This window comes from Anas acuta, chromosome 6, assembly GCF_963932015.1.
Source record: "Anas acuta chromosome 6, bAnaAcu1.1, whole genome shotgun sequence".
Taxonomy (NCBI): domain Eukaryota; kingdom Metazoa; phylum Chordata; class Aves; order Anseriformes; family Anatidae; genus Anas; species Anas acuta.
In genome coordinates, this window is record NC_088984.1 from 34,745,285 (window position 1) to 34,766,704 (window position 21,420).

The window sequence follows — 21,420 nt, forward strand, 5'->3', positions numbered from 1 at the left end:
ACAAATAGGCATGGAGATTAATGGAATTAGTCTGAGTTTTGCTTGGGGGGGGAAAAAGCATACTTGGAAAAAAAAATGCATTTAAAACCTGAAATGGAAAGGGGCTTGCTAAATGAGAGCTCATTCTTTAGGAAAGTATTTTTTCCAAATATTAGTAAAGTTTCCCTCCCACACAGTTTCTCTTTTCCTGCACTACTAATTAAGTATAAAGAGAACCCTCTTATGATTCCAATTCCCCGAAAGATTTCAGAGTACAAAATGTCACTAAGTTTGAAGAGAAGCAGGTGTTACACTTTTCCCTGTTAGTTTAAGTTATAGGGAAATTAGACATAATATAAGCCGTGATATGCCCAAATCATGGCATTCATTTCATAGCGCGCTGCCATTCAAAAGTACCTTGTACTCTAGGAGTTCTCTGGGCCATGAGGAAAAACAGGCTCTGACTAACCAGCTGAGCATCCCAAACCTTCCTGCTTCAACCACTTCAGGTTGGATTGTTATTCACCTTTTTTAAAATGAACAAAAAATACACCAGGAACTCTTTTACTTTACATGGCTTTTGACTGCACTATATCCATCTATTCCTAAAGGTAAAATAAATAAATAAATAGGCTTATATTTAATAAATCCAGGACAAACAAAACAGAGCAACTGGAAGATATAAATGAAAAAGTGTGCTTTAAATGTTAACGTGGTGGCAATCACAGGAGGCTGAGTGCTAGCAAGAGACTTCTACGTTCTTCCAGGTCTTGTGAGAGACAATGCTGAAAACAATTGTTTGTTCTGTCAGACAACAGCACAACACTCAAATTGACATTTAAAATGATATATTACAATATATATTAATATATATTGATATATTAAAATTTTATACCAAAATTTTATACCAAAATAAAAGCTTGATGTTATTGCTACCATACTTAAAAATAAATAAATAAATAAAAATAAAAATAAAATAGAGAGAACACCTTACACTAGCTAACTGTCTTAGAGTGAGGAGAGCACAGAACTTTGGTGGACATAGCATTTCACAAATTTCACAAAATAAAATTTAGTGAGACTGATTGGGAGTGGACTGACTAGCAACAGGGATATGCCAGGCTGCATCCATCCATGGGTCTAGAATCACCAAGAGCTCCAACTTTATCACAAATACTTTTTTTTTTTTTTTTCTGGTTCAATATCTTGTCCAAGAAGCCTAATCTGTACAGGCCTTCCATGGAGCAGACGTTCCAGTAATTCTTGCACATCTATTACATTTACATAAGCTGCAGAAATTGGCACAATGACTCTTTCCACTTTCCAACTAATTTCCCTAAAAGGGCATTCCAAGCTTTAGGAGTTTTAGGAGTGCCTGTCAATTAAAGAAAAAAGAACCCATAAGCTGAGGTAGTCAACAATAAAAGGGATTTTATTTTGTTCACTGAAAGTAACCATGGCTGTCACTGTTAGACATGCATGGAAATGTAACTGCTTGTAGTATTTCTGCCTTTAACCAGCACCGTATGAAAGTCAATTATTCTGTCCACAAGCTTCAGATACAACTCCAGCGTGCATAGAGCTTGCATTGCCCACTCCCTCACACTCATTTTCTCCAGTGGATTCTTGGGATGCACACAGTGAGCTTTGCTGTTCCCTAACTAGTATTACTAATGTTACAAAGCTACTTCAGGATTGAATGCTGTCCCATAACTAAGAAAATATTAGTATTTTGCAATTCTGTCACAGCCTAATTCTGTTGTACTAAGTATGTGTGCAGTCTTAGCTTTAACCTAGGTTGCCTATTTTCATTTAAATCTGCTTCCTCCAAAACTAAGACTGTACTTTAAAACTGCATCTCCTCTCAACTGAGTATGTGAAAAAGAAAACATCAGACGTGCAACAAAAATAACTCCCCAGTTAATCTCTCTGCTGCACCTTCTGAACTTTTTTTTTTTAAATTTTATTTATTTTTACAATATCATATTGCTAATAAAGGTTTCTAGGGCCATATTTAGCTAAAACTCAGTTTTGCTGAAATTCCAGAGCAGAGCGTAAAACAAGACAAAGAATGGGAAGGACGTGAAGTGCAATTTTGGCATCCTGTATTGCTTTCTCAAGTTCATTCAAAGCACATGTTTCAATATTGCTTGCAAAAACCTGATGAAGTTTGAACAGATAGCTACAAAATTTCAGTTGCAGTGTATGTTTCTTCTAACAACATATTTAAACCTCTAGAATTCTGTTTTCTCCTGAAATCAGATGCATATCTTTAATCTCCAAATCAGAAGACAACTTGAAAATCCCCACCTGAGCTTGCAGGCAGTTACATGGACAGAGTGAAACTTCATGCTGTTCAAATCTGCTTTAAAGAGCTGCCATTTCCAGAGATTTCAAAGGTTTCTCACACAGTTAATGTATAAAAGATCCAAGCACTCAGCATGACAGCATTGATGACTCAGATGAAATCACGTCACAGAATTCACAACTTTTAATGAAATCCGCCTGTTTTTATTTTAATCAGCATAGTGTAAAATCCAGGATACAAACAAAATTTTCAGGCTTTCAGAGATTTGACTGGATGAATTGTCTGTTTCAAAAGTTGTTGCAGCTACAGCTTCCATTTCTAAGTTGTGTCCCAGTCTCAGGGCAAAAAAACAACCATGGAAAAAATTCTGGAGAGTAAAAAAGATCCTGCTTTTTCTAACTAGGCATATTTTAATTGCAGGGCAACACAATAGAATGAACCAGTAAAAGCAGTTTAAAACTTTGTGACATGAGTTTCACAGGAAGATAAATATCATCTTAGTTTTTTCATACTTTGAATGGTCAGACTTGGGCCACATTTACTCCATACACAGAGTGTAAGCTGGCCTTACAGCACAAAATCCATCTGGGAGCTTGCTGCTTTATTTCTTCTATTAGCAGCAGCTTTCATGGTACCTCTTTAAAATGGGTTCAGGCTTCAAAAAGTCTTTTCCAACATTATTCAAGAGACACTTGATATTTTCATTTACTTGCAGTTAAATGTTTCATAAATACTAGATAGAACATCTAGTTATCCTAAAATGAATAAAGATGAACTGAAAGTACAATATTCTTCCAAGTAAGCAGGAAAGGATCTAGAATTTATAGTCATAACAGTAGCAATCTTATTAGGTTTCACATTTTAAATAGATTTATATTAATAAAATATGCTCAGCTGTAAAGAAACTTGAGCTGTTAATCTATTTTGATTGTAATCTTGAAGGTAATATGGAACTTTTATTCTTCATGATGCTTGACAAGTATGTTTATTGTATTCAATATGGTTATCTTAGTTATTTAATGTTACTACAGTGCCCATAATTTAGGTAGATAAACTCAGGTGAACAACTTTACATAAGCAACAAGCAGCAAATAATAAGCAGGATTAAACCTCAAGAACACTGAGGTCTAATAGCCTTATGAAAGCCTATCTGAAATGGAGTTGTTCACCAGTGTTAAAATGCTCACCAGTATTGTGAATTCTGTAGTGGGATACCACAAAGTCATATCAATAAGTCTCACTTATCTGGTTGCCCAGAAACCTCTGATAAAATGGAACTGCCAGACACGTATGATAAAATCATACGCTGAACCCATTGCAGGCAAGTTTTCAAACAGTTTGGTAGGTTCTTTGCTGTTCATCCAAAATGTAGATTGAAAGCAAAGGAAAAGATGTGACTATATTCAGACAGATAGCTGGTACAGAAAACATGTCTCAGAACATACAAAATTGCATTGTTTATTAGTACAGCAGAGATTCCTGAAGATTGAACTAATTACATCTGCATATTTCCAGACCCCCGTCTTTTCAGTTAGAAATAGCATTAGTAAAAACTGTCTGCTTTTTCTTGTCAGATGTGAACTACAGAGGACCATTGAATCAGTGGCCATTTAGATACAACAAAAAGCTTAATTTTCTAGCCAGACTGATTCCCTGCACTGGCGCTCAGTTGCATGACTAACCCCAGTCAGAGCTCAGGGGGTCGGATGAATCTTACAGCTCTTTGCATCCCCCAGCAGAACACTTTCTGCGGTCAGTGCTATCTAGCTGTGGGTTCGCACCTTGTAAACACAGAGATGACTCTAAGCAAGACAACTTGCTGAAATACATTTTAGTTAATGTTCTTCCCCTTTTCCTAACTGAATAAAACTGTAATCTGAAAGAAAGTTCTTCTTTACAATGAAACTAGCCTGAAGGTTAGCAGGAGGCAAGAAGCTCTGTCTTGGTCTCATTCTTCTGAACAATCATTGTTGCAAGTGACAGTACTAAGAAGCGACATTATGTTTATGTGGGTAAGTACTGCAGTGAATACATTCAGAGTTCAAGCAACTGAAATAGCAAAATAGAATATCAAAAAAAATCAAAAAAAAAGATGCCCCCATAACATGAATATTGCTCATTTGTGAAGATCTATCCCTGTAAATGCACTGTCAGTTAAGCAAAGCAACAAATGATCTGAAATCATCAGTGGGACTAACGATTAGACATTACGTGTCTGAGTCGCACCTATCACACTGAACAAGCACTTTGTTATCTGCCAGTATAACCTATCCATTGATAGGTAACTCTCTTCACGTACTGCACAGAACAACTCCTGCCAGGAAGCTCCTGGTAACATTCACAGCATAGTTAGAAGCAAGTGTTTTCCAATGAAGTCTGGGTCCTCTGATCTTCTCCATGTTAGTAGCCCTCAGTAGAATAAAGTGGATTGGCTCTCAGTATTGACATTCCAGCAGAGAGTAGAGGATGAAGGCCATTCACGCATGTGGAGAAAAACAAAGTTTCTTCTTTAACCAGCTTCTTAATCCCCTTTAATCATGATCATTTGTGACTTACCTCCAAGCTGTAACTTTCAGACCCATTTTGCATTATGAACGGGTATCTGATGTCCCATAACCCAGAAAGCCCCTAACAGATGGACAGTTTTTCTATTCACTTAAGGATCTTTGAACAAGCATCACGTCAATGTTAAACATGAAATTGATGTAAATTCTGTACTGTCATCTTTTTAGCAGAACAGAAGCACTTTGCTGCCAATTTGCATGATAAGTTTCTAACAGGGAAAGAGACAAAAGGCCAAGAGTTGAGCTATTAGTAGTAGTAATGAAAGCAATGCTGACTTTTTTTTTTCCACGTCATATTTGGATTGTTGACTTTGAGCTATATGTTTGCTAGACAGACTCCTGTAACAAAAACAGTTGTTCCAAACCCCTTAGCCATAACAGATCTAGCAGCTAACAACTAATTCTAGTGGTATCACATGTAAAAATAATAATAAATATAGCACTGAAAGTCATTCTCAAAGAGTATACAAACTTAAGAACAAAATTGGTAATGCGTAATTACACGTCTCAAGGTACCACAAAAGGAAGCCTTAAGGAGGATTTTGAGGAACAGATATTGAGAAGGATTTGTGAGTATTCCTCAAATACAGTGTGCGTTTAACCACTAAAGTGAAAAAGGTGAGCATGAAAATGGCTATTAGGCTTGTTGCAAAAACTTATTTCATCTGTTTCTCACAAGAAGCAGCAACAGGCAAGTTGAACAGAGTTTTATCTGTGAAAAATGGATGTACATTCTTCTGCAAAGGGTAAGGAAGTGAATCAACACCTAAGAAAAATAATCATAATGGGAAAAAAACAACTAAAGAAGCTCCCTACTCTTAATCCCTCTTTCACTTTAGACTCCATATTTCCAGGAAGCTAACCAAATCTTCGGAACATTCTCACAGGACTGCTATACTTTCACTGGAAAATCGTCAAGATGCACTTCAAAAAAAATAAACCCTGCATCTTTACTACTTTTCTTTACATTCTTCAGCTGTTCACAGCCTCAAACACTAACATTCATTCGTCAAATACAAGTATGATGCCATAAATATCTAGTTAAAACATGAAATAAATCAGGATTAATATTCCCAGATACCATTAACATTTATGAACTCCATATGAAGTTACGTCACACAAGAGACTAGCCTTAACCTTTAGAAGGTTTGTACCACAGTGCACAATAAAGTGATTATATAATAGAATTTCCAGGATAAGAAATGCTCGATTTATGGAGAGCAATGAAAAACAAGGTCTAATCATAAAAAGCGACATGGCTGTTGGATTGTCCTTACTATAATTTTAAAGCAACAAACATTGCAGCACAAGTATGCAGTAATGTACACGTTCTGTTAAGAGGAATGTTTAAAAACAGAAATATCAAACAAATGTAATACTTTTGTAACCTCTATTTCAGGCTAATAATAACAAGTACTTAAAAGTGTATCATTAATTGTGGTCATACATAAACAGCCTCAAAAAGGTCATTTATATACATTTGCATGTTCACACAGGGCCAAGGGAAACTAGAGCCTTAGCTCAGCTTACCAAAACAATAGCTTCTGAAAAAAATAATCTTAAACCATGGGACCTTATCAGAGCCATGAAGTTTCAGCCATCCTCAATTGAGTTCCTGAAAAAAATAAAAATAAAAATCCATAAAAGCATACGCTTAAGAACTATGAACTTATATGTAGCAACCCTCTGGGTACAGATGAGTTGATCTGCAAGTCAATTGCAAGAATGATTATTTCCAAGAGCAAAAGATACATATTTTCCCACAAAATAAACGTTGGTTATTTCAGACAACTGTAAGCTTCCTCAGTAAACTCAAACCTTTTTAATTCCTAGAGCTAACTCCCCTGTCTGGAAAAAAGCTTGAAAAAATTATTACAATTTTTATTTTAATTATTGAATCATTCTATCATTAATCTACACAGATGTCTCTTTATTGTTAAACTGAGCAAATCAGTAACTGAAAACCTGCTGCAATGCTGCTGCAATGCCAGTACAGGGAGTGACTGTAATCTGAGATCTAACACAGTGCCAAAAAGTTAAGCCATTTATAATATGTCACACATAGCGAAATCTGGGCTGGTAAAATTATAATTGATCACAGGAATCTGTGGCCATGCAGCATTTAAGCAATATAGCATATTTAATGAAGAATAAATTATTTCAAGTAATTGTCATAAACTCAGCCCCTGAAGAGAACACAAAGCTGAATTTTGGCTTTAATTGTTATTATATGGGCACTTGAACAGATAAAAGATGTTGGGATATCAATGCAATATAGAGCAATTTTATATATCTTCCACTCCCTTTGGACAGAATGGACTCGCGTATAAGTAATGTTTGAGCTGTGCTAAATTGTATCTAAAGAACTGCTAAAAATGGCAAGTACGTTATCCATTCACATCCAAGCTGTCTCTACAAGCTACACCTCATACTTCTTGGCAAATTTCCATTAAAGTTGAACACCTCTTATGCGTTTGTGCTAACATTTTCCTTGCCAGAACATTCTTATAGCAGCCTAAACGTTTTGATTTGTTTTGCCTGACAAGCCACAAGTAAACTCACATAAGTCCTTCTTTGCAGTAAGAAAAATAGCACAGTGTCATCTGAGAAATACCTTGAACGTGAACAGCAGTCTCCTTTGGCATCCAGCTGCTGTGATACATCTTATTGATTTTCGCCCTCAGTAAATCTAGGCCATGTTTCACTTAAAGTGCCATCTTGTACGGCATTTACTTTGTGGCAGAACCTTATTACACAGGAAATCCTCTGATCACCTCACACTCTGTATTCCTCAGTCTGAAAACCCCTTCTTTATGAATAGCCTCACCGAAGCCAGACTGCCTGGTCTTTCCCCCATGCTCAGGGCAGAACACTACGGCAAGAGCAGTGGTTGGGTGGTTGCTGTTGTGGTAGGGAGGGGAGCAAGGGAAGAAGTCAAGTAGAGGAAAGCAAGAAGAGCTTGGAGAACAATACGATTCTCTCCTTCCACTGTGGCATTTTCCACCAAGAACAGCTGGCCAAGCAAATAACAGGAAAAACATGAATTATTTTTCTTCTTTGCTAATGTCAACAGAGGATTGGGACTGAGTGAACACAAACTATGCCATGCTCTTTCTTTTACTCAGCTGCTATCTAGTCAAAAGTGCTCATGGGCTACCACTGGAAGAGGAGAGAAAAATATGCATTGCTTAAACAAGTGACAATATAGTACTGCTCCTAAGATCACTACACATGCAAAATATCTTCATTTTATCACAGCCTGCCAAGTACAGACAGAGAACTTTAACTTTGGGAAGATAAGCTCATTGCTTGAATTATGTTTTGCATAAATATATTTGTCAACTTGTTACTGTTTTTCTACTTTGGTCACTAAAGATCTGAAAAAAAAAAAAATTACAGAATAGACACCACTTATTTAATCCAAATTATATTTTGGCATTTCTTGACTTGCTGAATTACAGGCCACAGGGCTTCTTACATGCTAGCCATCTCTAGTCTTTAAGATGACCAGATATGAGTGGGGCATAGATCATGCTGACAAGTTTCTTTTTTAACATATAAGCCCGTGGTAAGCTAAAGCATGCTACTGCACAGTAACTGTGTGACACTTCAGGAATGAAAGCAATATTAGCTTTTTATTAGTTCCTGTAATTAGTTCCTACTAAAGGCTGAATGCATGCACACAAGTGGCACACTGCAAACATGAAAAGGACATACAACAGTCATGTAAGCCTGTCACACCCAAAATTTTTTCATGAGGAAGTTAAACAGCTTGTTTTCTTCAGCTTGTTTTCTTTAATGTGTGACCACTGCACAATTCAGAAACTGAAAATAATATCTTCATGATTTTATTGGCTTACAGCAAATTTCAAGGGGTTAGGAAAAGCAAAGCTCTGAAAAATGGCTATGGCTATTTATATAACTTGCCGTTCTTGTAGCCTTACTTATATTTAGATCAGGTCCAAATTTTACGTCAGTATCTCATCAGTGTATCTTATCTACTACAAATAATTACTCCATGTAAACTCAAAATGTTCAATTCTGTTATAACCCACATTGAAGCATGTATCCACAACCCCAGTGCTCATGTGAAGAACAGAATCACCCCAGAATCTCTTCCAGGTGTTCTTTCTGATAACTGTGTTGACTTCAGTAGTTTTCATACCCTACCTAAGTGTTGAGATGTTTTGAGAATAAACTCCACAGTGCTCAGTCCAGGATATCTCAGAACACAAAAAGATCATCTTGTGATAAATTGATGTTAAGGAAGAAAACCTGCCCTGCTAATAATTGTAGGTGAGCAAATGGATGATAAATGATAGAAGAAAACTATTTGGCAGCCAGCTGAAACAACGTTGATATTCTTTCCAAAGATCTCTTACATAACCACTGGGTAATTTCTACATTATTCTCCATGAGAAACCAGGATTTTCTTCTTTAGCTACTATATCACTGAAGAGAACAAAGAGCAGCATTCAGTGCCTTCAGCTTCCTGATGTGGTCATACATGGTCACCTGAGCTACATAACAAGAGAGCCTTTGGAGCTGGTTTGACACACGAAAGCACCAGCATTGTGTGCTGTCAGTACATATGCAACTGCAGATCCCCCAAGATAGCATTAGCTTTTAAAGACCTTGTGTTGAAACACCAGTATCCTACAGGGATTTTAAGAATGCAGAAGTGATGAACATTTTGTTCTGTGTGCAGAAGCATCTTTAAGCTTTATTCATTAGTAATAAAAATGTGGAGGGTCTCATGCAAGTCAAGTACAGATAGTTCAAGTCCCAGAGAGCACACTAAATCTTCCAGATAACATACTGATTGAATATTCCTGACATCTACCATAGTTCTGTAGGCTTCTAACACCAAACCACATGTGTATTCAAGTAACTGTTCTCCCGACGCAGTCTCTGCACAGCTCTATTTTACTTCCCATCTATTATTCCAAATAAATAGCAGTTTTGCTAGCAGAGATTAAAGACACCACTAATAGCAGAATAAATTCCAGAATGTTTTTTTATATATATATTTAAAAAAAATTGCAAGTTCTGGACTCTACACACCACGGTTTTGAGGGACTATTTATAAGACAGTAACTACCAGTCAGAACATGTTCTAAAATTAAATACATGCATTCTTAAAGGAAAGAAAAGGGGCTTTATCTATACTAGTCAGCTATGAAAAAAGGGAAGAACAGAGTTGGCAAAAAATCAAAACATCTCTCAGGGTATTTTATTTCATCTTTCCTTTCAAAACAGAAAAGCAAGAAAATTGAGTCATTGTATTATGCATTAACATCTATAGATCATTCATTCTGCAATGCAAATTAATGCTTTTTGTACTCCAAGTCAACATTTATCAACAGCCTTTTCTCCTGCAACCCTAATATCCTATAGAGGACAACCTGCAGGCTTCAGGGTATTTTCTTCTGCTTGCTTTGGATATGTTAGTTTGTAGCAGGTGTTTAAGTGAAAGTTCTCTCCAATCCTAAACATCAAGGAAGAAGTTACGGTGATGATCAACAGCTATAGTAATATCACACACTGAGAGAAAGACATCTAAGTCTTTCCATCACCCAAACCAGGATTCTGATTTGTTGCTGTATCATAGCTCTGGAGGATTGTGTGACAGATATTTAAGTTCCTGTTTCAATTTCTCTATTGCCATACACTGCAACTGAACATTCTTAGCTCAAGCTCCAAAAATAAATACATGCAAAAACAAATTTTGACCACAGAGGTTATGGAGTCTACTTCTTTGGAAATATTCAAGGTCCATCTGGATGCCTACCTGGGCAGCCTGCTCTAAGGAACCTGCTTTGGCAGGGGGGTTGGACCCAATGATCTTTTGAGGTCCCTTCCAACCCCTACAATTCTGTGATTCTACTACAGATATTACTTGAATAAAGATGCTTTGAAGCCTCCTCCCTTCCCCCCCCCCCCCCCCCAGCTGAATTAAAATAATGTTAAAAAGATGGGGATACAGTATGGCCAGAAAAAAAAAAAATCACCAATCTTTTTTGGTGTACTTATTCAAAGTGTTCTTCAATGCACAGAACCCACTTGTGGGTAGAGAGAGTAATAATTCATTGCCCATTCTCGAATCTCTCTCAAAGGAAATTAGTGCTAATTTCACAGGAGTGAGAGTGCAGAATGTTCAGATCCATTTGTAGTAAAGATTTAAGATTGATTAACAAACAGCAGCAAGAATTCAGAAAATGCCAATATTTTAACAGAATATACTTTACATCATTCACCTGCAGAAGCAGAGAAAGATTAAGGCCCAAAGTCATTTAGAGAGCTCATGTGAACTCTTTCAAGGACTTCCTAAATATTAACTTTTTAATTACATTTTTGATGAGGATGTTGTACAAAAACATTCACAGATGCAAGTATTAGATGGGGAACTGCATAAATGTTTATGAACTCCCTGCTATTCTGTCTCTATTGCTACTTTTTGTGTGGCAATTTGAAAATTCTCAAGTGAAATCAGCAGCATTATGGAGACATGGAGACAGTCTTCAAATACAGGAGGAAAGCAATTGTTACATTTCAAGTACTCTGAAGAGTTTTTTACTACACTTTTTTTTTTTTTACACATTTCCAAATAAACACCTGAAGCCAGGAATGCAACACAAGGGTTGTGAAACAATGTGAGAATATACGTTTGTGAAGTAGCATAGGATATTAATATTGTCTTTCAGAATTGAATTACTTAACTATATGTAGCCTGTCTTCATTACCTCTCACCACTCATTTTTCTCCCCTGCATTTGTGTATGTATATTTATTCTGTGTCTTAGTACAGTGGGATATTGAAATCAAGGAATTCTTGTTTACAGACACTGAAGTATTAAAATATACCCATATATTTAAAAATATTTAAAATATTTAAAAAATATATTAAAAATATACCCATATATTTAAAAATATTTATGAAAACTAAACTAAAAAAAAACTAAACTGTAGTTATGGGGAGTTAAATCACTAACAGGAAAAACTGATGGAAACCCACCTCAGAATACTTCCTCTTGTCACTTCCAGGGAACTCACCTTAGAACTTTCTTGGAAGGAAATGTTTAACCAGAGGCCCAAGTCAAACAAAAAATTTGGCCTTCACCTCTGAATTCAATGGGAAAGGTTTGTTACTAAAGATGATGCACAACCCCAGTAAGAAAAGCAGTACAGCAAAGCAGCAGCATATGAATAGACACAGAAGCTATGCTACAGTATCTAAGTTTCACGGTATCTTGCTATTTCCCCCACTTTTTCACTTGGATCTCCTTCTGAATCTTGGTGCTTGTTGAGTTGACACCTGTACCAATATAGAAAATTCAGGGGCTTAGAGTTTGATTTGTAGCTGCACTCAAGTTGATCTCCAGAATGCTGTATAGAATTGATGAAAAATTAGGGGAAGAGATCAAGAGAAAGAAGCAGTTTACAAGCTGCCGAGCTGGTGGCTTTCATATTTTCCTCTATGGTCTCTCAAGCAGCTTAAATTAAACACAAGTAAATTAAACACTAGTAAAGCTCATAGATTCCAGATATCATATCAAAAATAAACCAAGTAAAAAGATGCAGTCACAGAACAGCATATCCCCCTGCATGGGAAGCATATCTGGGGAATTAGGAACATTGGGCTGGAAGGCACATCAAAGATAATCAGGTCTAGTTCCCTGTCAGACAACATTATTAATTATTGACCACTTCACAAGGACCTTCAAGCAGTACTTCAGAAATAATGTAACAGTATTTGTCAGAGTTACTAAACCTATGTAGACTCCTTTCAGAGAGGTTTTTCTGCAGCTGTAGGGCTATCTACAATATATAGATAGAGTAACAAAGCACAAAATGAAGTGACCTGTGGTTTACATTACATATTGGGTCTGAAGAGATAGCAACTAGCCTTTTAGAAGTTTGTTCCCAGGTGAATTAAATTCAAGTTTTGATTTTCATAGTTCCATGAACAGTGGTTTAGCTCTTTGCCCCCCCCCTCCCCCAAGAAATATGAAAATATGAACACCTAGATAAGCAAGCCAATTACAGGTAGCATAGGTCTTGGTCTCTTTCAATACAGAAGGCAAGGTGTTTTTTGTTTGTTTGTTTTCAGTCAATTAGAGAACATTGGATCTCCAAGGAACAGTAAACAGATGAACCTGACAAAGAGCTTAAACAGGGGGATTTATTCTGTGAAGACACAACAAAAAGAATGCATTAAAATATTCAGCATAACTACAGAAGTAATTCAGCTCTGTTCAGAAGTCAGTCAGGTAGCCATAATCTCTTAGAAACCATAAAATAGGACCAGATAGAGAAAGGATAGCAAACTTCTACTGGTATATCTACATGGTTTTGGAATGAAAATACTGCATACCTTGCAACTTTACCTAAACTTTTACCGTCTTCCACCAACAGCCAACCACATTTCTTGTGCCACTATTTTTTATACAAGTAGCAGAAAACTTGCTTCACCCACCGTAACCACTACCACCTATTTTCAGTAGCAGAGTAATGCTCAGAGCTCATTACACTTTTCTATATGCCAAGGTAATAAAAGTACCAGATTGGATGTTAAAAGCTGGTAATTAAGTTGGTATATAAGCCCATAAAGTTACTACTCCCATTCTGATGTGTTAATTAGGTACAGAAGCTTAAAAAGCAACAAGGATCTAAAATGGAACAGGTACTTTGTTACAAAAAAGCCTGCGTAAATATACCAATACCACATGTTCAGAAGGTCTACATACTTATTTGAAGTTAATTTCTAAAGCTGCTAACAAATATGAATAGAAAACCATAATCCATTTAATTCTACATATTTCTACATTCATAACAGGGATTTCACAAATCAACTCTTCCATATTCATACATATACTAGAACCTAAGGAAACAAAGCTAAGATCTGTCCCTTTAAAACCACCTACAGTCTTTTAAGAACAGGGTGTAACCTACTGCTAAATTTAGAATTAATTCCCCAGAGAGGAAATTCTTGATGAAAACTAGAGGACAGGAATCTGGTTGACTCATAACACAACCAATCTTGAAAACACTGAATAAATAGAGCTATGCTGGCTTACTTGAAGAACCTAGTCTTGGGTATCTTTCCTTCCATGAATAGGAACAAAAGATAAAAACTTGGAGATCTTCAGGTGCAAAGCTATGCAAGATAAATCTCAAGAAAAATAGCTTATGAATTAGTTCAAACACTGTTTGAAAGTTATACATCCCAATAACAGTTTCATGTTCTACGAGTGTCTTTGTTAAAGAGGAATAATTTCTTCACTCCCTTAAAAGGAATAGTCCCATCTGCTTCCTAATCTTCATTTTTCTTAATCCTAAATTAGCAGATTTCTTGTACATGCTAATTCCAAAGTTTATATTTTTGTGTTCACAACCAGCAGCCATTATCATGATGCAGTCTAACTCAAAAATCCTTTGGCTTTTATTTTACTTATGATACCATCTTCCATAGGAGAATAACTGCATGCGTAAATCATACAAATTATTTATATCAAGGACTTAAAAAGTCGAGTCTTACAATTCAGCTTGCAGTTGCTTGCATTTTTAAAGTAGCAGAATCAATAGGTCTTTAGTATTCCATGCAAGGTTTTAGATGAGTGCTAATATGTGCAGAGCTCTATCTACTAATCTATAGTTTATTTTCATGCTCCCATCTTCATCTAATCATTAGTAAAGAAGCTCAGTTGCCCCAGTCTGTACCTTTTCTTGCAGAAGAAGCTCTAGACTCCTCTAGACTTCATGTTTTCTCCTCATGTTCATTTCAGAGACAACACACACAATCAGCCCAAAGCAGAGATTCTACAGTTAGAATGATAGGAAAACACAGCAGGTAATCACAAGTTTAAAGAAGTGACTGAGAACTAGGAAAAAGGACAAGTGTTGCTATCCATTACATACAGGTCTGCTAAGTTGTGAAGATGGACATTCCAGCCAGCATGTTAAAAAAGGTTTGCATTAATTGGAACAAAATGACACTCCATGCAGTTCACATTCCTCATTTCAGCAAGTAGGCAGATAACCTATTAGCTGATTAAGCTAACAGCTAGCATAATTTATTTTTCCTTGGCTGAGGAATGCCTCCTACAGCAATTTAGGAGAGACATCTATCCAAAAATCAGTCAGTAGTATTTCCTACTTCCATGATTGCATAATGAATGATCATGTATGCCTTGCTACGTGAAGACCTGAAAGGTCTTTAAAAATAATTCACCAAGGCATTGCTAGTTAAGGTTTTTTTGCTACTATTACAAGTTCCAATATTCAGGAAAGTGACTTTATTTATTTTTTTTTTTGGCATGCACTCTAAGGTATTCTCTTGGCACTTAAGAAGTCCCAGTAAATTCTAGATTCAAATTCCTTTTAACTCACATTATGTGGGAAGAAAAGTGCAGCACCTTTTTTTTTCTTTATTTCCTATTAACAAAGAATCACATAAACACCATGATAAATTTCAAATTACATATATAACCCTAACTTCTACTATAAGTCTTCAAAATGTTCTTCAAATTGAGAGTTGAAAGCATTAAACAATATAGTCATGATAAGAGCAAAGATTAAGCTGATAGCAATATAAAAGATAAAAGACTTATGCACAAACTAATTTACTGCCTTGCTATCCTATCATTTCAGTTTATAGGGGATTCATCTGAACACATGCAGAGTAGAGCCCACAAGACAGGCCTGGAAGTTGATGCAGATTACCTGTCTTGAGCCAGCAGCACTGGCTTTTAAGACTTTCAGGTACAGACTCCTACTAAATCCTATCCAACAACACTGTCCCAACCATCTGGTTAAATTCCAGAGACCAGGAACACTACTTCCCCAAACTAGCCATTCATATCCCCAATTCATGAATCAATGGTTCAGATTTTAGCTTCCTTTAAAAGTTTGAAATGTGACAAAAAGGTTATTCAGATTTAGATTAGCTACAATGTGTAATCTTTCAACACAAATCAGGTGTTCCTAGATGCTGACACTTTAAAAGCAAACACTTAAGTAACAGAATTGTCTACTCTTAGTTTTGCAGCTTTCTTGCCGGTTCATGTTACTTTTCCTTTTTCATTAAACTGGTACAACATGATTAGATGGAAATTTGAGAAATTGACCTTTAATATTAAAAATCCTGTATACAGATTATGAACAAGAAAAATAGTGTAGAAAGGAGAGAAATAGAAAGCTATTGAGAACAGTTGAACTGAAGTTACTAAATTCCACACATTTCTAATAGTCTGTATCAATTCTTCAACATAATGGCTTAGTGCCTCTGGACAGTTTAATCAATCAGTGCTTCAAGCAAGGTACATGGAGCTTTCATAATACCCAATACCTCTAGAATCCCTCAAAGTGGACAGCTGTAGAAAGAAACAAGGAGCTATATTTTGATTAGCTTAAACATGACACCAACTTATTACTTTCTTTCTTAGGTAAGACAACTTCATAGTATATACACACAAACACTGGAAAGTAATAGAAACAGCTGAAAAGAAAACAAGAAAAACAGAGCTGCATGCACCTGGCAGGCTGTATTCAGTGCACCGCAGTAAAGTCCTTCAGCTGTACAAAATTACCAGCTATGATGGAGATGGCAAGAACATATGAAGCAAAGATAGACAGACTTCTGTTTCTCACTGAAGCTGTTTCCATCAGAACAACAACATTAGAATAACCAGACATCTGCACTGAACAGGCATTTCTGAAAAGTCAATTTACTTTCTGGTGAAGTACACTTAGTAATCATCAGTGAGGCTTCAGCACAGAACTACATGCCCCATGCACAAGGATTTCACTACCTTTTCTGAAAAATTATCACTACTGCTTTGAAGAAACTTTGAAGCCAGCCCCAGAATCAGAGGCCCAAGGTCATATGTTAGAGAATACATGCTAGTCTTACAGACATGAAGTAAAAAAGTATCCTGCCAACAAATAAGACTTTAACTAATAGTTGAGGTATTTCTTGATACTAGCTGAGTACTTTTAAAATCAAACTTTTATAAACAGAACCAAAGCAATTATGGCTGAAATGGTCACATCACTGCTGTTTTCCATGAGGAGATGGGATGAGACCCAGGGAAGTGAGAAAGCTCCCTAAATTCATCCCTTCCAGAAACATGCTCTGAACTCAAAGGAAAAGCCTTTTGATTCTAGACACCAGCCCTGAAAAACCCTTTACCACTACAAAGTCTGTTAGTAATTTTTCCTTGTGTAGAAAACAAAAAAGCTATTTTGAATTGCTCCAGCTTCGCAGGCACTTTTAGGTACCTGCACTGTGCTCTTAAGTCAATCTCACCATGAGCTTGATGCAGTTCAGAGCCCCACATAGAGTCAAGTGTTTGGGTGCAGAGTTGCAGTTATGTAGAAATGCAAGATCCTGAGGACTATCAAGGTTTCATCCTATTTTTATGTGAGAACAACATTCCATCACTTCTTTTCAGCACTACCCCTCCTTTCGCCACTCTTGCTGCAAATCACTGTCTTCTGGCATTCCTCCTGCCTTCTCCCTCCAGCAGCTCTAATGGGGTAGCTATTTACCACAGTGCAGCTAATAAGGTCGCTGCCATTTCATTACTGTTTTATGTGGTATATACTTTTGAGATTCATCATTTGTTGGCAGGAAGCCTCAGAAATACGTCCTCAGTGAGGACTCACTTATTTTCCTCATTGCTTCCTGAAGAAGTTACAAGACACATGTAATCACTCACAGATATCTGCAGAGTGCTTTGGGCAAATGTGTCACATTGAGTTATTCTGCTCTCTGATAAATATTTGAACCTGAAGAAAAATGTAGAAGCCAAATCAGACAGTTTGAAAGTAATAGATCCTTGGAGGAATTTAAGAGAATAGTAGCCTTGGAAAAAAGTTACAACCTACAGTAAGCAAATTACAAGTCCAGACAAATCTTGTGGCAAACAAGAAGGATCTGTCAGTTATCTATGGGAAAAGGGCAATTTTAACAGCCTCTAAAGTTGTATTCCAGTACAATCTACAAGAGGAGACTCACTTCACATGCTGTTGTGCTGCACATGTCCTTAGAACACAGGGTAGAACAGGATTTTAAGTGTGCTGCTCTAGAAGGGAAAAGAATTAAATCACGTCTTTTGTAGGGCAGATAGAGCGGTGGGATTTCTCAGGAGCAGGGGATTAAGGGTTCTTCTCACTACTTTCCTGTGAAAGTCTTTTTGTAGATATGCTTTTATCCTTGATCATTTAATAATGAGAAAGGTAATCTGACACCAGCAGGGTTGAGCCAAGATTCAGTCCACAGGAACTTCTGTGATATTGCAGCTTAGCATAGCACAGAGATAGTCATCCTTTGGTTTAATTTTCTGTTTATTCTTACACAAGCACTTAATGAAAATACCTGCTTATCCACCTTCCTCAGTATAACCTCTTTATTTTCCTCACTGGTCTCATTTAAACATTAAGTAAAAAATGATGCACAGAACTTTATCAAGATTTTTTAAATATTATTATTAAAAAAAGATCAGATTTAGCGCAATTCACTGAGAAACGGAAACAAGCTGAAACACTGAGGTGAGCAGTACCTCACATTCACCAATTCAGAACAGGAGGTGTCCAACACAAGCAGCAAAACAGAAAATAGTCTTGATTTGAACAGCTCGATCTTTCATGCAACTGGGATTTGGTCTGTATATTATGTAGAAGTGTTTTGTGTACTTGGTTACGGTCACACTTTATTGTTGTTATGGCTTAAGGTAGTAATATATTATACGTTAACCTCAACTTTAAGAACTACAGTACCTAAAGTATAAACAAGAATTACAGAAGAGACTTTTAAACTGTGCTCTGTCTTTTCATACCTTAACATTAGCAGGAAGTTTATTCTGGGTATTTAAGAAGGTGAAGCAGAATTGCACTCTAACTTAACCTGTATATTCTACACTACTAGCCTACACAAAGTGCTTGCATACATTTGCTCTTCATTTCCAAAATGCAGATTAGCAACCTCTGCATTACAGATTCATAAAATGGACATATATAAGTGCAGTAGTTCCTTGAATTGTTGTTTTAGCAACTTGCTTAATCCTACTTTTTGCAGACCTAAGTTTATGAGACAAGGATGGCTTTGCTGGATAACATACTAATCAGATATGGCCCTGATGCTGGCCAGACTTGTTTGGTCTTTGGCAGTGGTCCACAAACACTTTCTGCCTTTTGAGTGCTCATTCAATAAAATAAGACTTGCTATCTGCTTTGGGCCCAACCCGTGATAATTCACTATTTTACAGCTGACACTACTGCACTGAAGAGACACGTTATGAAAACAGCATTGATTTCATTTTATGACTATGATGGCACACAGCACAAGTTAGGATTTTTTTTTTCTAGGCAGTAAAGTTTAGCTTTCTCGAGGACTGCCAAAACTGACAAATGCAGAAAAGGAATTAAAAGTTACAACAAATAAGGAAAATCCATCTTCTCTAAGTTCAGCTTTATCATTAACGCAAAGCATTATAAAAATGATGAAGTCTTAGAAGAAGCCCACAAAAGCTGTCAGGCAGAACACCACTGAAAATTATGAACATGAATTACAAAAACATTATCGAAAATGAAATAGAGACAAACTTCAGATTTTACAGTTTCCATCATACAAAACTGATCTTTCAAATTTGTTGTGTTGAAATAGTGTAACAACATAAATTATAACTTTCTGTATAATGAACTGGAATTCTGAGTTTGGAACTCCAATTGGTTTTACCAATGCCTTAGAAGAGGGATTATTTCAATGAGCTTTGATTCAAGTCTTATTACAATACACAACTGACTTTATTACCTCTCCTGTCTTAGCTCACATCCTTTTTCACATCTTAGACTACTAGTGACAGTATAGGTAAGGACACTGTCTTCCTGGACTTGATGCAGCACAAAAGGTCCTTTGATGTAATTTGGGCTTTTGATTTCATCAGCATCTACATAAGTAGTCTGCAAATCTGAGTATGCACACTTCTTTACAGAAACTTGCATTTTCACCAGTATTGGGCAATTATAGTAAATATATTAAATGTAACAAAATCTATCAGGACCATCACCCAGTGGATAAAACTGCCAAGAAAAGTCACTGCTTCAGGAATTTTATGACCATATACCTTAATTTAATTCCTACAGCCTAAAATCTCCCCAAACAAACTTGAAAGGTACATTAAATAATCTCTTGGATCATTAACTTTAACACTGCCAGCATGTCCTCATGATTGCATTTACTTTAATTAATGTAAGCTAGTAATTAACAGCACGCTTTACACAAAGGACTGCTCTAGCATATTGTATTCTGTATTTGCTAGAAGTGGGCAGAAAATTCCAGCTGCTGAAGCAAGACTGAAGACAATTACAGGTGAAAAGTACAGGAACAAAAAAAAGATGAGAATACTGTCATAACTTAATTCCAACATAGGTTTAACTTACTATGAAGTATATGGCCTGCATTTTACTACATTTCTTTATATGATGAAGATGATCTTTATATAATAAGATTTATTTTTATGACTTCTTAAGTTTCATTGTACTAGTTTGATTACCAATAAACATTTAAGCCTGCAACCTACAATTCTATTCAACATCCTGAGAATTAGAGAAGTGTTAATTCTATTCTAATGCAGCAGTAAACATTAAAATAGAACTCAAAACATCATTATCCCACTACCTCACATGTTCTTCATCAGAAGATTCCTATTTCAAGCTCATTTTCCACTAACTCTTGTGTCGAAAGGTTTCAGCTTGGGGTAAAACTGCGTCAAGGATGATTTCCATCAAGGCACAAATGTCCTCCAAAGCACTTTATACAGAAGTTCATGTTTTTGGGAACTAAGACAACATAAAAATCCCACTACCAGAAGTGCATAAGTGTACATAAGAACAGCAACAGGGTTTTGGGTAAAAAGCTTATCTTCAAAATATTCTATGAAGGAGTAACCTGCAAGAGGCCTTTACCACACTCTATGACTAAATTCACTATGTTGTCCAAAGCCAATAGAACTATTTCTTCTGCAGTCAATACAACAGTTAGATAGTGGATTTTAAGTGTGTGCTCCTTGGAAGAATAGGTCAATTATCAAACTGACCAATCTTATTTTACTATAGTACAGCACATGGGGTATAGCTGATATACAAAACAGCAATGAGAAGGGAAGCTCTGCAAAGTGAAAGTTCACTTCTTGGACTCTTCCTCTTCCTTCCTGGATACTGACTTGAAAGAATAGGCTTGAATGAAGTTTGCGTGACATTAGCATAAATGTTTTCACTGGAAAAGAATGAGAAACACTAATGACAGGAAGAATGTAAAGTGATCCCAGCTATTAGATTTCTTTTCATTGATTCCAAAAGCCATCTGTATGCCAGTATTAAACATTTACTTAGAGAGCCATGTGTGGGATATATCTCTACCTGAAGTCTGGCAAAAACTAGTTTTTCTTTCATGACTGATTAGCTCACTTTCTCCTCTGAGAACAATAAAGCTTTCATGTTTCTTTTTTACCCTCTTTAACTGTTGCCTCCACCTGTACCCCCCTTATAACAAGTTACGGACATCATTACA

The 21,420-nt window shown here is 36.4% G+C and overlaps 1 long non-coding RNA gene across 2 annotated transcripts in view; it reads right to left on the reverse strand.

Moving 5' to 3' along the window:
* LOC137858547 (uncharacterized) overlaps nt 1-21,420 on the reverse strand; it is a 139,013-nt gene that overhangs the window by 99,640 nt on the left and 17,953 nt on the right. For both annotated transcript variants that reach the window (XR_011097821.1, XR_011097822.1), the window contains exon 2: nt 6,382-6,466. This is a non-coding gene — a long non-coding RNA (uncharacterized lncRNA). The remainder of the gene's footprint in view (nt 1-6,381; nt 6,467-21,420) is intronic.